This window comes from Saccopteryx bilineata, chromosome 2, assembly GCF_036850765.1.
Source record: "Saccopteryx bilineata isolate mSacBil1 chromosome 2, mSacBil1_pri_phased_curated, whole genome shotgun sequence".
In the NCBI taxonomy this organism is placed as follows: domain Eukaryota; kingdom Metazoa; phylum Chordata; class Mammalia; order Chiroptera; family Emballonuridae; genus Saccopteryx; species Saccopteryx bilineata.
In genome coordinates this window covers 290,288,460-290,299,350 of record NC_089491.1, presented here as the reverse complement: position 1 = coordinate 290,299,350, position 10,891 = coordinate 290,288,460, and positions in this window count along the sequence as shown.

Genomic DNA, 10,891 nt, shown 5'->3' with positions numbered 1-10,891 from the left:
GGTATTGCATTGAATTTATAGATTGCTTTGGGTAATATAGACATTTTAATGATGTTTATTCTTCCTAACCATGAGCACGGTATATGCTTCCACTTGTTTGTATCTTCCTTGATTTCTTTTATCAATGCTTTGTAATAATCCAAGTACACGTCTTTAGTCTCCTTGGTTAAGTTTACTCCTAGGTACTTTATTTTTTTGGTTGTAATTGTGAAGGGGATTGTTTCCTTAATTTCTCTTTCTGACTGTTCATTGTTGGTGTATAAAAATGCCTCTGATTTCTGAGTATTGATTTTATATCCTGCCACTTTGCTGAATTCATTTATCAGGTCTAGTAGTTTTTTGACTGAGACTTTAGGGTTTTCTATATACAATATCATATCATCTGCAAATAATGATAGTTTTACTTCTTCTTTTCCAACTTGAATGCCTTGTATTTCTTCTTCTTGTCTGATTGCTGTGGCTAGGACTTCCAGGACTATGTTAAATAAGAGTGGTGAAAGGGGGCACCCCTGCCTTGTTCCTGATCTTAAGGGGATTGCTTTTAATTTTTGCCCATTGAGTATGATGTTGGCTGTGGGTTTCTCATAGATGGCTTTTATCATGTTGAGGTATGTTCCCTGTATTCCCACTTTGCTGAGAGTTTTGATCATGAATGGGTGCTGGATTTTATCAAATGCTTTTTCTGCATCTATTGAAATTATCATATGGTTTTTCTCCTTCTTTTTGTTTATGTGATGAATCACATTGATTGATTTATGAATATTGTACCATCCTTGCCTCCCCAGAATAAATCCCACTTGATCATGGTGTATGATTTTTTCCATATATTGTTGGATCCGGTTTGCTAATATTTTGTTGAGGATTTTAGCATCTATATTCATCAGAGATATTGGCCTATAATTTTCTTTCTTTGTGTTGTCTTTACCTGGTTTTGGAATCAGAATTATGCTCACCTCATAAAAGGAGCTTGGAAGTCTTCCTCTTGAATTTTTTGAAATAGTTTGAGAAGCATAGGAATTAGTTCTTCTTTGAATATTTGGTAGAATTCCGTTGTGAAGCCATCGGGCCCCGGACTTTTCTTTGTTGGGAGTTTTTTGATAACTGTTTCGATCTCATTTGTTGTAATCGGTCTGTTTAGGTTTTCTGATTCTTCCAGATTGATTTTTGGAAGATTGTATGTTTCAAGGAATTTGTTCATTTCATCTAGGTTGTCTAGTTTTTTGGCATACAGTTCTTCATAGTATTTTCTTACAATATTTTGTATTTCTGTTGTGTCAGTTGTTATTTCTCCTCTCTCATTTCTAATTTTATTTATTTGAGTCCTCTCTCTCTTTTTCTTGGTGAGTCTAGTTAAAGGTGCATCAATCTTGTTTACCTTTTCAAAGAACCAGCTCCTAGTTTCATTGATCCTCTGTATTGCTTCTTTAGCCTCTATGTCATTTATTTCTGCTCTGACCTTTATTATTTCCTTCCTTCTACTACATTTGGGCTTTAATTGCTGTTCTTTTTCTAATTCTTTTAGATGCAGGGTTAAGTTGTTTATTTGAGCTTTTTCTAGCTTCTGAAAGTGTGCCTGTAGTGCTATGAACTTCCCTCTCAGTACTGCTTTTGCTGTGTCCCATAAATTTTGAGTTGTTGTATGCTCATTGTCATTTGTTTCTAGGAATTTTTTTATTTCTTCTTTGATCTCATTCTTAATCCATTCATTATTTAACTACCTGCTATTTAGTTTCCATGTGTTTGAGAATTTTTGAGCTTCTCTGTTGTGGTTCATTTCTAGTTTCATGCCATTGTGATTGGAGAAAGTGCTTGATATGATTTCAGTCTTCTTGAATTTGTTGAGAGCACTTTTGTGCCCTAACATGTGGTCTATCCTAGAGAATGTACCATGAACACTTGAAAAGAATGTATATTCTGCTGCTTTAGGGTGAAAGGTTCTGAAGATATCTATTAAATCGAGTTGATCTAGTGTTTCAAATAAGTCTGCTGTTTCTTTGTTAATTTTCTTTCTTGAGGATCTATCTAGTGATGTTAGTGGGGTATTGAAATCCCCTACTATTATAGTATTGCTGTTGATCTCACCCTTTAAATCCATCAAAGTCTGCTTTATATATTTGGGTGCTCCTATATTAGGTGCATAGATATTTATAATATCTTCCTGCTGGATTACTCCCTTTATCATTATGTAGTGGCCTTTTTTATCTCTTACTATATCTTTTGTTTTAAAGTCCAATTTGTCTGATATAAGTATTGCTACCCCAGCTTTTTTTTCATTTCCATTTGCATGAAATGTTTTTTCCCATCCTTTTAAATTCAATCTATGTGTATCTTTTGTTCTAAGGTGTGTCTCTTGTAGACAGCATATGTATGGGTCCTGTTTTCTTATCCATGCAGCTACCCTATGTCTTTTGATTGGATCATTTAATCCATTTACGTTTAAGGTTATTATTGATATGTAGCTGTTTATTGTCATTTTCTTCTTTAAAGGTGTATTCCTTTTTTGCTATATTCTTTTCCCACTTTGATCTGTTTACAACAGGCCCCTTAACATTTCCTGCAGCATTGGTTTGGTTGTAATGAATTTCTTGAGTTGTTTTTTGTCTGGGAAGCTTTTTATTTCTCCTTCGATTTTAAACGATAGCCTTGCTGGATAAAGTAGTCTTGGTTGTAGGTTCTTGTTCTGCATTACTTTGAATATTTCTTGCCATTCCCTTCTGGCCTCAAGTGTTTCTGTTGAGAAGTCGGATGTCATCCTTATGGGGGCTCCTTTGTAGGTGATAACTTTTTTTTCTCTTGCAGCTTTTAATATATTCTCTTTATTGCTTAGCTTTGGTATTTTAATTATGATGTGTCTTGGTGTAGGTTTCTTTGGGTTTCTCTTTAATGGAGTCCTCTGTGCTTCTTGGACTTGTGAGAGTTTCTCTTGCATTAATTTAGGGAAGTTTTCAGCTATGGTATGATTGAACAAAGTCTCTATCCCTTGTTCTTTTTCTTCTTCTTCAGGAACCCCTATGATGCGGATGTTATTTCTCTTCATGTTGTCACAGAGTTCTCTAAGGGTTTCCTCTGACTTTTTGAGTCTCTTTTCTCTTTTCTTCTCTGCTTTCATGCCTTCATTCCAGTTGTCCTCCAACTTGCTGATTTGATCCTCAGCTCTATCTATCCTGTTTTTAATTCCTTCCATTGTGGTCTTTATTTCTGATATTATATTTGTCATCTCCGACTGATTCTTTTTTATACTTGCTATATCTTTATTTAGGTGTTCATAATGACCATCCATTGTTGTTCTAAAATCCCTAAGCATCCTTAAAATCATTATTTTGAACTCCACATTTGGAAGTTTGATTATTTCCATATCACTCAGTTCATCTCCTGAAGGTGTCTCTTGTGGTTTCATTTGGATTGCACTTCTTTGTCTTCTCATTGTCTGTTTTTGGGTTTTTTATTTGTAGAGTTGGTTGAGTCTAGGCTTGGTGTTGTCTGCCTCCAGTTTTCAGTTGTGTTATTTCTAGGTCTTCTTGGGTTGGTATCTATTTGGCTTTCTTTTAAAGTAACTTTTTTATTATAAAGTTTAATATTTATTGTAGAATATGTGGAAAATACAGATAAGCTGAAAAAGAGAAATTAAAAAATTTTATGATCTCATCTCTTCAAGATATGCAGTGTTAGTAACCTGTCCCATTTTCCTTCCAGAACTATACACATACTATAATGCATAGGCACACACCTACCCACTGGATTACATTGTACAAACAGCCTCATATTTTTTCCATTTAATACTCCAATAAATATTTACCTACAACATTATTTCCATGACTGATTTGTATTTCTTTGTATGGTGTTCTATTATCTAATCAATACATTCCAAATTGTTTTGACTCTTTTAAAGCTACAGTAAACATTCTTGGAGTACTCCAGCGATCTCTCCAAAGTCTGAAGCAGTGTTTACCTAAAATGCTTATTTTTAATATGCTAATGTTTAGTAGTAGAGAAGGTATAAAAACTGTCAAAGACCTTCAAAACTTCATGCTGAAAATAAGTCAGGGGGTAACTAGAACAAGTCAGGTCACTAGAAGTTAGACTGAAATAATGAAGGGCAGCATGACCTACAAAAATGGTATCACTACTAAGCAGGGGTGAGGGAGGAGGCACTGTTATATGAAGAACTGGTGTGAGAAGACCAACAGCTCACCCCGCACATAATTGGCACCATTATATTCCCTTATCTCCCCAAGGTGCCCTTCTTGCATTTATTTTTCCCTTTTATGCTGACCTTCACTAAAGAATAAAAATTATCGAGAGGTCATGAACTGCATGTGATTTGTCTTGGGTTCCATGACCCACATCCTCCATCCTCCCACCATTCACAGGGCTAGCCCCAGTGTGACATTGATAACCAGAGGGAGGAAGGCTGATGAGGACATGGGAGAGAAGATCTGAGCACACCTGGAAGACTGGTGTGGGCTGGCCTGGGTACAAGTCAGCGGAGGCGCATTCCTTTTGTTGCCCGAGACTAGATTAATACTGTCGGTTTCTGCACTACTCATCAGTTGTGAAAATTAAGACATAATCACTTCCTTAAGTGACACATATTGTAGCCTAAGTACCACAAAACTTCCTTTATTATCCCAATTTAAATGAATACATTTATGAAAAATGGACACTTCACATTGGTTTCCTCAGGCTACTTTGGTGCAATTTTGGTTTTCTATGACAACCCTTCCATTCCGTAAAACCGTACCTTACTAAATGACTGTTTCAAGGGCCTGGTTTTGGCTGTTAGTGAGAACTACCAAGGGATGCAGCCAGCCCCTCTGCCTCCCCCACCAGCAGACTGGAGTGTGGCCCTCCTTCACCTGGCCTCCTCTGATATGGGGTCTGCGTTCCATCCCCAGCACAAGGCCCGCCCCAGGGAGGGGACCTCCTTCTAGAGCACTCTTTCCCACAGTTCCTGATGTCTATGTTCTGAGATAAAAGCCAGCCTCGTGCTCCATTCCCTTTGCTGAGCATGTGCTTATCACTAGGCAATACAAATATCACTGGAATGTTTCAAAGTGCTGCTAAACAAATTCCAGTGCAGTCCAAATCACCTGGTTAAGCGTTGTGAGTGCCCACCAGTCCTGGACCTGACAAGCTCTTGAAGGAGGTCAACAGCTTCAGTGGGATAAATGTCAGCTTGTCCTTTTGCCTTGAACCCGGCAAGCTGGTCTGGAAGAATATAAGCACCACTGTTTGTTTGTTTTCTTTTTTGGAGGGGGTCATTGTTTTTTGTTGTTTTTTATTTTATTTTAATGGGGTGACACTGATACATCAGGGAACATATGTTCAGAGAAAACATCTCCAGGTTATTTTGACATTTGGTTATACCACTGTTTGTTTTGTCCTGTAATCTATCCCCTAGAACACCTGGAGTGCTGCCGGAACTGTACCCCAAAGAGTGCCAGGGACACAGTTGGTACTCAAAATATGATTTTTTAAAATATTGAGTTAACATGTCCTTACAGTGAATAATCTGTTCTTGAACTTCATTATAAATGGAACCATTTAGTATGTCCCCTTTCTGAATCTGCCAGATTTTTAAACTCAACATGTTGTAGAGACTTATCCATGTCCTTCCATGTATTAGGAGTTTGTTCCTTTTGATTATTGTGTGATATTCCATGTGTGAATAGTCCACACTTTATTGATCCATTCTCTTGTTGATATGTGCTTGTTTCCAGTTTTTGGGGTTACTATGGATAGAGCTGCACAAAGCCTTCTGTGCAAGTCTTTCTGTGGGCATATGTTTTTGTTTCTTTTGGGTAAATATTTCAGAGTAAAATTGCTGAATCATAGAGTAGGGTTAACTTTGTAAGATTCTGCCAAACTAGCAATACATATTTATTGAGACCTTGGAAACATATCAAGATAAATTGTGTTTTCAATTTGAAATTGCTTTTCCTTTTCCTCATGAATTATAGTAAAAGTAATTTTTAAAAATTTTGCCACTTCCTACATAAAGACTTCCATGATTGCTACAATATGTATTCAGCAATTTTAATATTTAACAGATACATGTTGGTTATCCAGTAGGTTCCTTGCATTGTATTATTTTCTGAGGTTTATAGAGATGAAAATAAGCCCTCGTCCCCAGAAAGCTCTAAGTCTAGTGGAGAGGACAGTGACAATGGAGGGAAGTGAGGCATGCACAGGAGGCTAAGGGGCTACAAATACACAATAATTCAGTCGGAGAGGTTGTTCTAGGACTGGACACTTCCGGTGAACCTAACAGTTGGGGTGGAGAAAGAAGAGGACATTCTAGACAGAGAAAACTGCAGATGCGAAGAGAGGTAAAGGAGCGTGATTCACTGGGGACAAGTGGGTCCCCGAGGCTGGAGCACTGGCTGTGAGTGGGGGTCAGGGGAGGTACCAGGGAGACAGAGTGGGGTAGGGAACAGCCCAAACCCAGAGACAGAAGGCCTTGAACCAAGCCTTGTTTACGCATCTGGACTTAATCTTAAAGACAATGGCGAACCACTGGAAAGGTCTTAGGGAGGGCGGGGTGACATTACCACAATGAACTGCTCCCCTCTTCCCTGCTTTTCCGCAGCAATTGGCTTGACCTTGACCACCCTGCTTGTTTCACTTTGCCTCTTGCTGCTGTGGCTTGCATGTGGGCCTCCTCCCAATCTGGCTGGCAAAGTAAGCCTTGTGAATGTGTAGGGGCCTCCATGACCTTGAGGTGCCTGTCTACCGGCATGTACACAGCAGGCACAAGTGCTCTGTGGGTGTTTGATACCTAGGACTGAACCATGACTTCTTAGAGACTCTCATCACCCTTGGGGCTGCTAGACAGAGCTCAAAGAAGGATGCTGTTTTCACTGGGGCATAGGTCCCATTGAAACGGGCCTGAGAAGAAAGTCTTGAATCTAAGATCAAAGAAAGGGTGGACAACCACACACAACTAAGAGCCCCCCTAACCTTATCTGCCTCCCACCCAGAATCCCACTGAGATATTTTGGGGCTGTTTTGCAGTGAAAACCTGGTTGCTTTTCACTAGCTGGAAATTCCATCTAATGAACAGATAGATGACATCGTTTTCATATGACAAGCAGAATTCCATGTACGCAAATACTGACAGCTTTAGAAAACACACAGGGCAGGGGTAGTAAGTACCGTGGGGAAAGAGCATGATATGTCAACAGAGAGTGAGACGCGGCACAAAGCAAGGCTTCAGCCAGCAGTGTGGACGCTGCAGGGGGTGTCGACATGGGGGCTGTGTAGACACTGAGGTGGCAGGTGCTGCTGAAACAGGTCCGGGGTCCTGCGAGGGTCTCACTTACCAGCCCACCGAATTGTTCTCCCTCTCCGTAAACGTTCTTGTTATGCGGGTGGCCCTGAGAAGTCCCGGATGAAAAGAGACAGTCCCTGCCCTCAGGGGGCTTTTGGCACATGGCAGAGACAGTCTCTGAAAAGGTCTGCACAGGAAATGAGCACAGAGGGCCTCTTCCCCCAGCCTGGAGGGACCAGGGGAGGCTCTAGAAGAAGGTGACATCTAAGCTGAGTCTTATGAGTTGACTGAAAGCTGGCCAGGAGGGGTGGTAAAAAGGTGAAGTAAAGGACATGGTTAAGGGCATTCAGGAGCAAGGGGACAGCATGAGCAAGGGCAGGGAGGTCCCCCGAGTGACGTGAGTACAGAGACGTCACGCCAGCAGTGTGGCGTGACTGGAGAGCTCTGGGAGTGGCGATAATAGGCCGGAGCTGCAAGCTGGGGATTAAAACATCTGAATATGGGGAAACAGCTGAGCACAACAGCATTACACAAGTTCATGCAAATTACTTGTCAAAGAAGGTGCACCCTATCAGTAAACCTGCTCATGAGGTTGAGGCACAGGAGTACTTGGGGGCGAAACCACACTGCCAAGATCAGCAAGCTGCACAAGGAAGAATTAGTCATTTATCCATTTAATCTAAACACACATATAGAGCATGTGCCAAGCACCAGCCGTGGGAAGCCCCATGATGCATACTATATTCCTAACAAAATGGCTAGCACTTGGCACGCTGCCCAAGGTGACGACTCCTTAGATGGTTTGTTGAATGAATCAGTGAATGGTCAGTTTGGACCCTTGCCCAAGGAACTCACAGTCCACTGGGAGAATCAGAGAAGTAAACCAATGATTATGATACCAAATAATTACAATGAAGCTAGAGCTGGAAATTTATCCTAAGAATGTCTTCAAGAACCAGCAAAGTGAAATAAAGGAGTGAGGCAACCTTCCAGGGGGCAGACGATAGGGACTAACAGGGGACCACAGCCAGGGATGAGAACGTGCTCCTTCTACAGGGAACAGTTGCTACTCAACTCCGGGCAAATAAGGACCAACCATGGAAACTTCTGTTTTTTATCAAGTGAACTGTCACCGTCTAGGAGGGTTGCTGCCTCATGGCCAGGATTCCAGCATGACTGACCTGGTACCTACCTGGAGGTGAGAGCATAGGGAGAGACATTTCTTAGCAAGACACGGGCCTGAAAACCTGCCTTTCTGGGAGGACATGGCGTGGGACACAGTTACCTGCATAATCAGCGGGGGACACCATAGCTCACACAGCCAAGAGGGCAAACAGTGTCAGGCGCTGCCAGCTGCTGAGGACCCCCACCTCGACACCGGCCCACCAGGCTCCTGAGCACGTGGTGAGGACCCGACTTCAAGTCAGTCTCCCAACTTCTTAGTCCAGGACTGGGCTCCCATGCAGCTCCTCCCCCAGAGAGGACCGGGGCTCAGTGGCTAGTTCTCTGGCCATGGGGACCTGGCTGGGGCTGTTTGTTCTCCAGAAGGAAACAGGAGATTGTAGTGTGTCGGAATTCTGCACCACCGCCTCCCCCACCACATAAAAGCTGCTGAGCAAACAGAGAAATCAAAGATGATTATACGCTGCTGGAAGACCGCGTGCTTCCGCCTGGCCGCATCCCGGGCCAAACTGTTATGTAAGCGGCAGCCCGACTCAGGCTGGGAACCGAACAGAGATCCATTGACAGCAGGTCCCTGGCCAGCCCATCACCCGCAGCTTTCCTCGGGTCTGTTCCACCTGGAGCAGACCTGCCTGGGGGAGGGCAGGACAGGGCCATTTCACAAGCCTCAAGCTGTTTTTACATTTGTTTGGGGATTTCCCTCTCTCCCTTCCCAGCCAGTATAGATGCCTGGGTGAGTTAGCACTAGGAATTTACTTTGGCCTGATTCCAAGTGACTAAGACATGATATACTGTCAAATTCTGACATTCTGGGGTAGGTGGGTGCTTTTCACCATCGGAAGGGAATCATTCACTTTAGTTGTTCGGATACCAGATCTGAACAAGTAATTCCTGGAGCCCCGAAGTGAACTTCTGGCCAGAATGGGCCTGACCACACTACTCTGATGACCACTGCTTATTTCTATTTAGGGAATCTGGGCATGTCCTGCAGCCCTAAACCATCTACATGGACTTAGAAGAGTTTTCCGTTTGATGTGTTAGTGACTTGGGTAGTGAATTCTCAGGGCTCTATTTTCCCCTTCCCACATTTCAGGGTTAGGAACACTCAATGGCTGTGATGGCAAGTGCGATCCAGGTTTCAAATGTTAATTCCAACTTTCTGTCATTATATATGAAATGAGGTGCCAGCTATTTAGTGTTGAGAACGTTCAGAAGTTTCTTTGTTCATATCTATTCAACAATGGGCTTCCATTCCTCTCCCTTTTCCAGTCTTAACTGACCACACCCCATGTGAGAGGCTCAAACCTCAAGGAGAAGAGGCCTGGAGATTGGAGCCAGATAAAATGGTGTTGGGGCTACAGCTTGGTCATTCCGAGTCCGTGTGCCCTTGGGCCATAGCATGAACCTTGCTAAGTCCCTGGAATCTATTGGTTTCCATTACTTTTCTTATATCACGTTAGAAAAGCACTAGGAGTCCAAGGAGGCTGATCCTGGTTTTAGAGAATGGCTGATGATATACACCTCTCTCTTGTTCTGTCACGGGAGGGCCGAGTGAATGGGTCTAGTATGCAGCACCCATCGTTGGTTGGTGAGATTGCTTTAAGAGTAAGGAGCTGGACTGGAATCTTGGGCTCAGACCCCTTCTCCCAGCCTTCATCTCTTTTCCTATTAGTCCCGCAGGGAGCCCCTCACAAGCTAAGGGGCCTGGGTGGTTGTTCAACCCTTTCTCCTTCTTGATGGCCAGCGTGCTAGATCTTGTAGTTGACAAAGATACCTCTTCCCAGGAGGATACCTGGCAAATTTGTGTTCCTTGCAAGGGCATTTGAAAAAGCTCAAACCAAGAAGGAACTGCCTTTTCTGGATAAGCCATAGAGGGACTGAAGCCCGATAAGAGACGAGATCTATGGGGATACCCCAGAAGTACCGTGGCAGGGAGAGAGAACAAACTCTAAATATCCTGAGAACTACTTTTACTAACTATTGCATTGTGACTAGACCATGAAACTAGTTCCCATTGAGCTATCCCATTGAACCATCCTCCGGCCCAAATCTTCTTCTTCAGGGAAGCTTTGCCCCCCACTGCTGCAGGATGATCTTTGGTCAGGAAATGAAATGCGGGTCTGAATTCAGGAAAGTTTAGATTCGTCCATCAACTCTCCAGTCCAGAGGGATGAAGATCCCTGCTCCCGGAGTCCAGTGGCCACTGTGAGTGAGCTCATCCAGCCCCGGCTGGTTTATTGGATAATAATTAAAATCATGTTGACCAGCCTTGTAATGTTGTTATCTAAAAAAAGAGATATGGTTATCTAAACAAGTGGTGTGGTTCGGTTGGGGCCCAGGAAGCAAGCCTTTTTGAGCACCATTCTTCTGCCCGGTTGTTGGCTTCCTGCCTAGCTGTACGACCTCAGTCTCTTTGGATCTTCACCTGGAGAAAAGGGA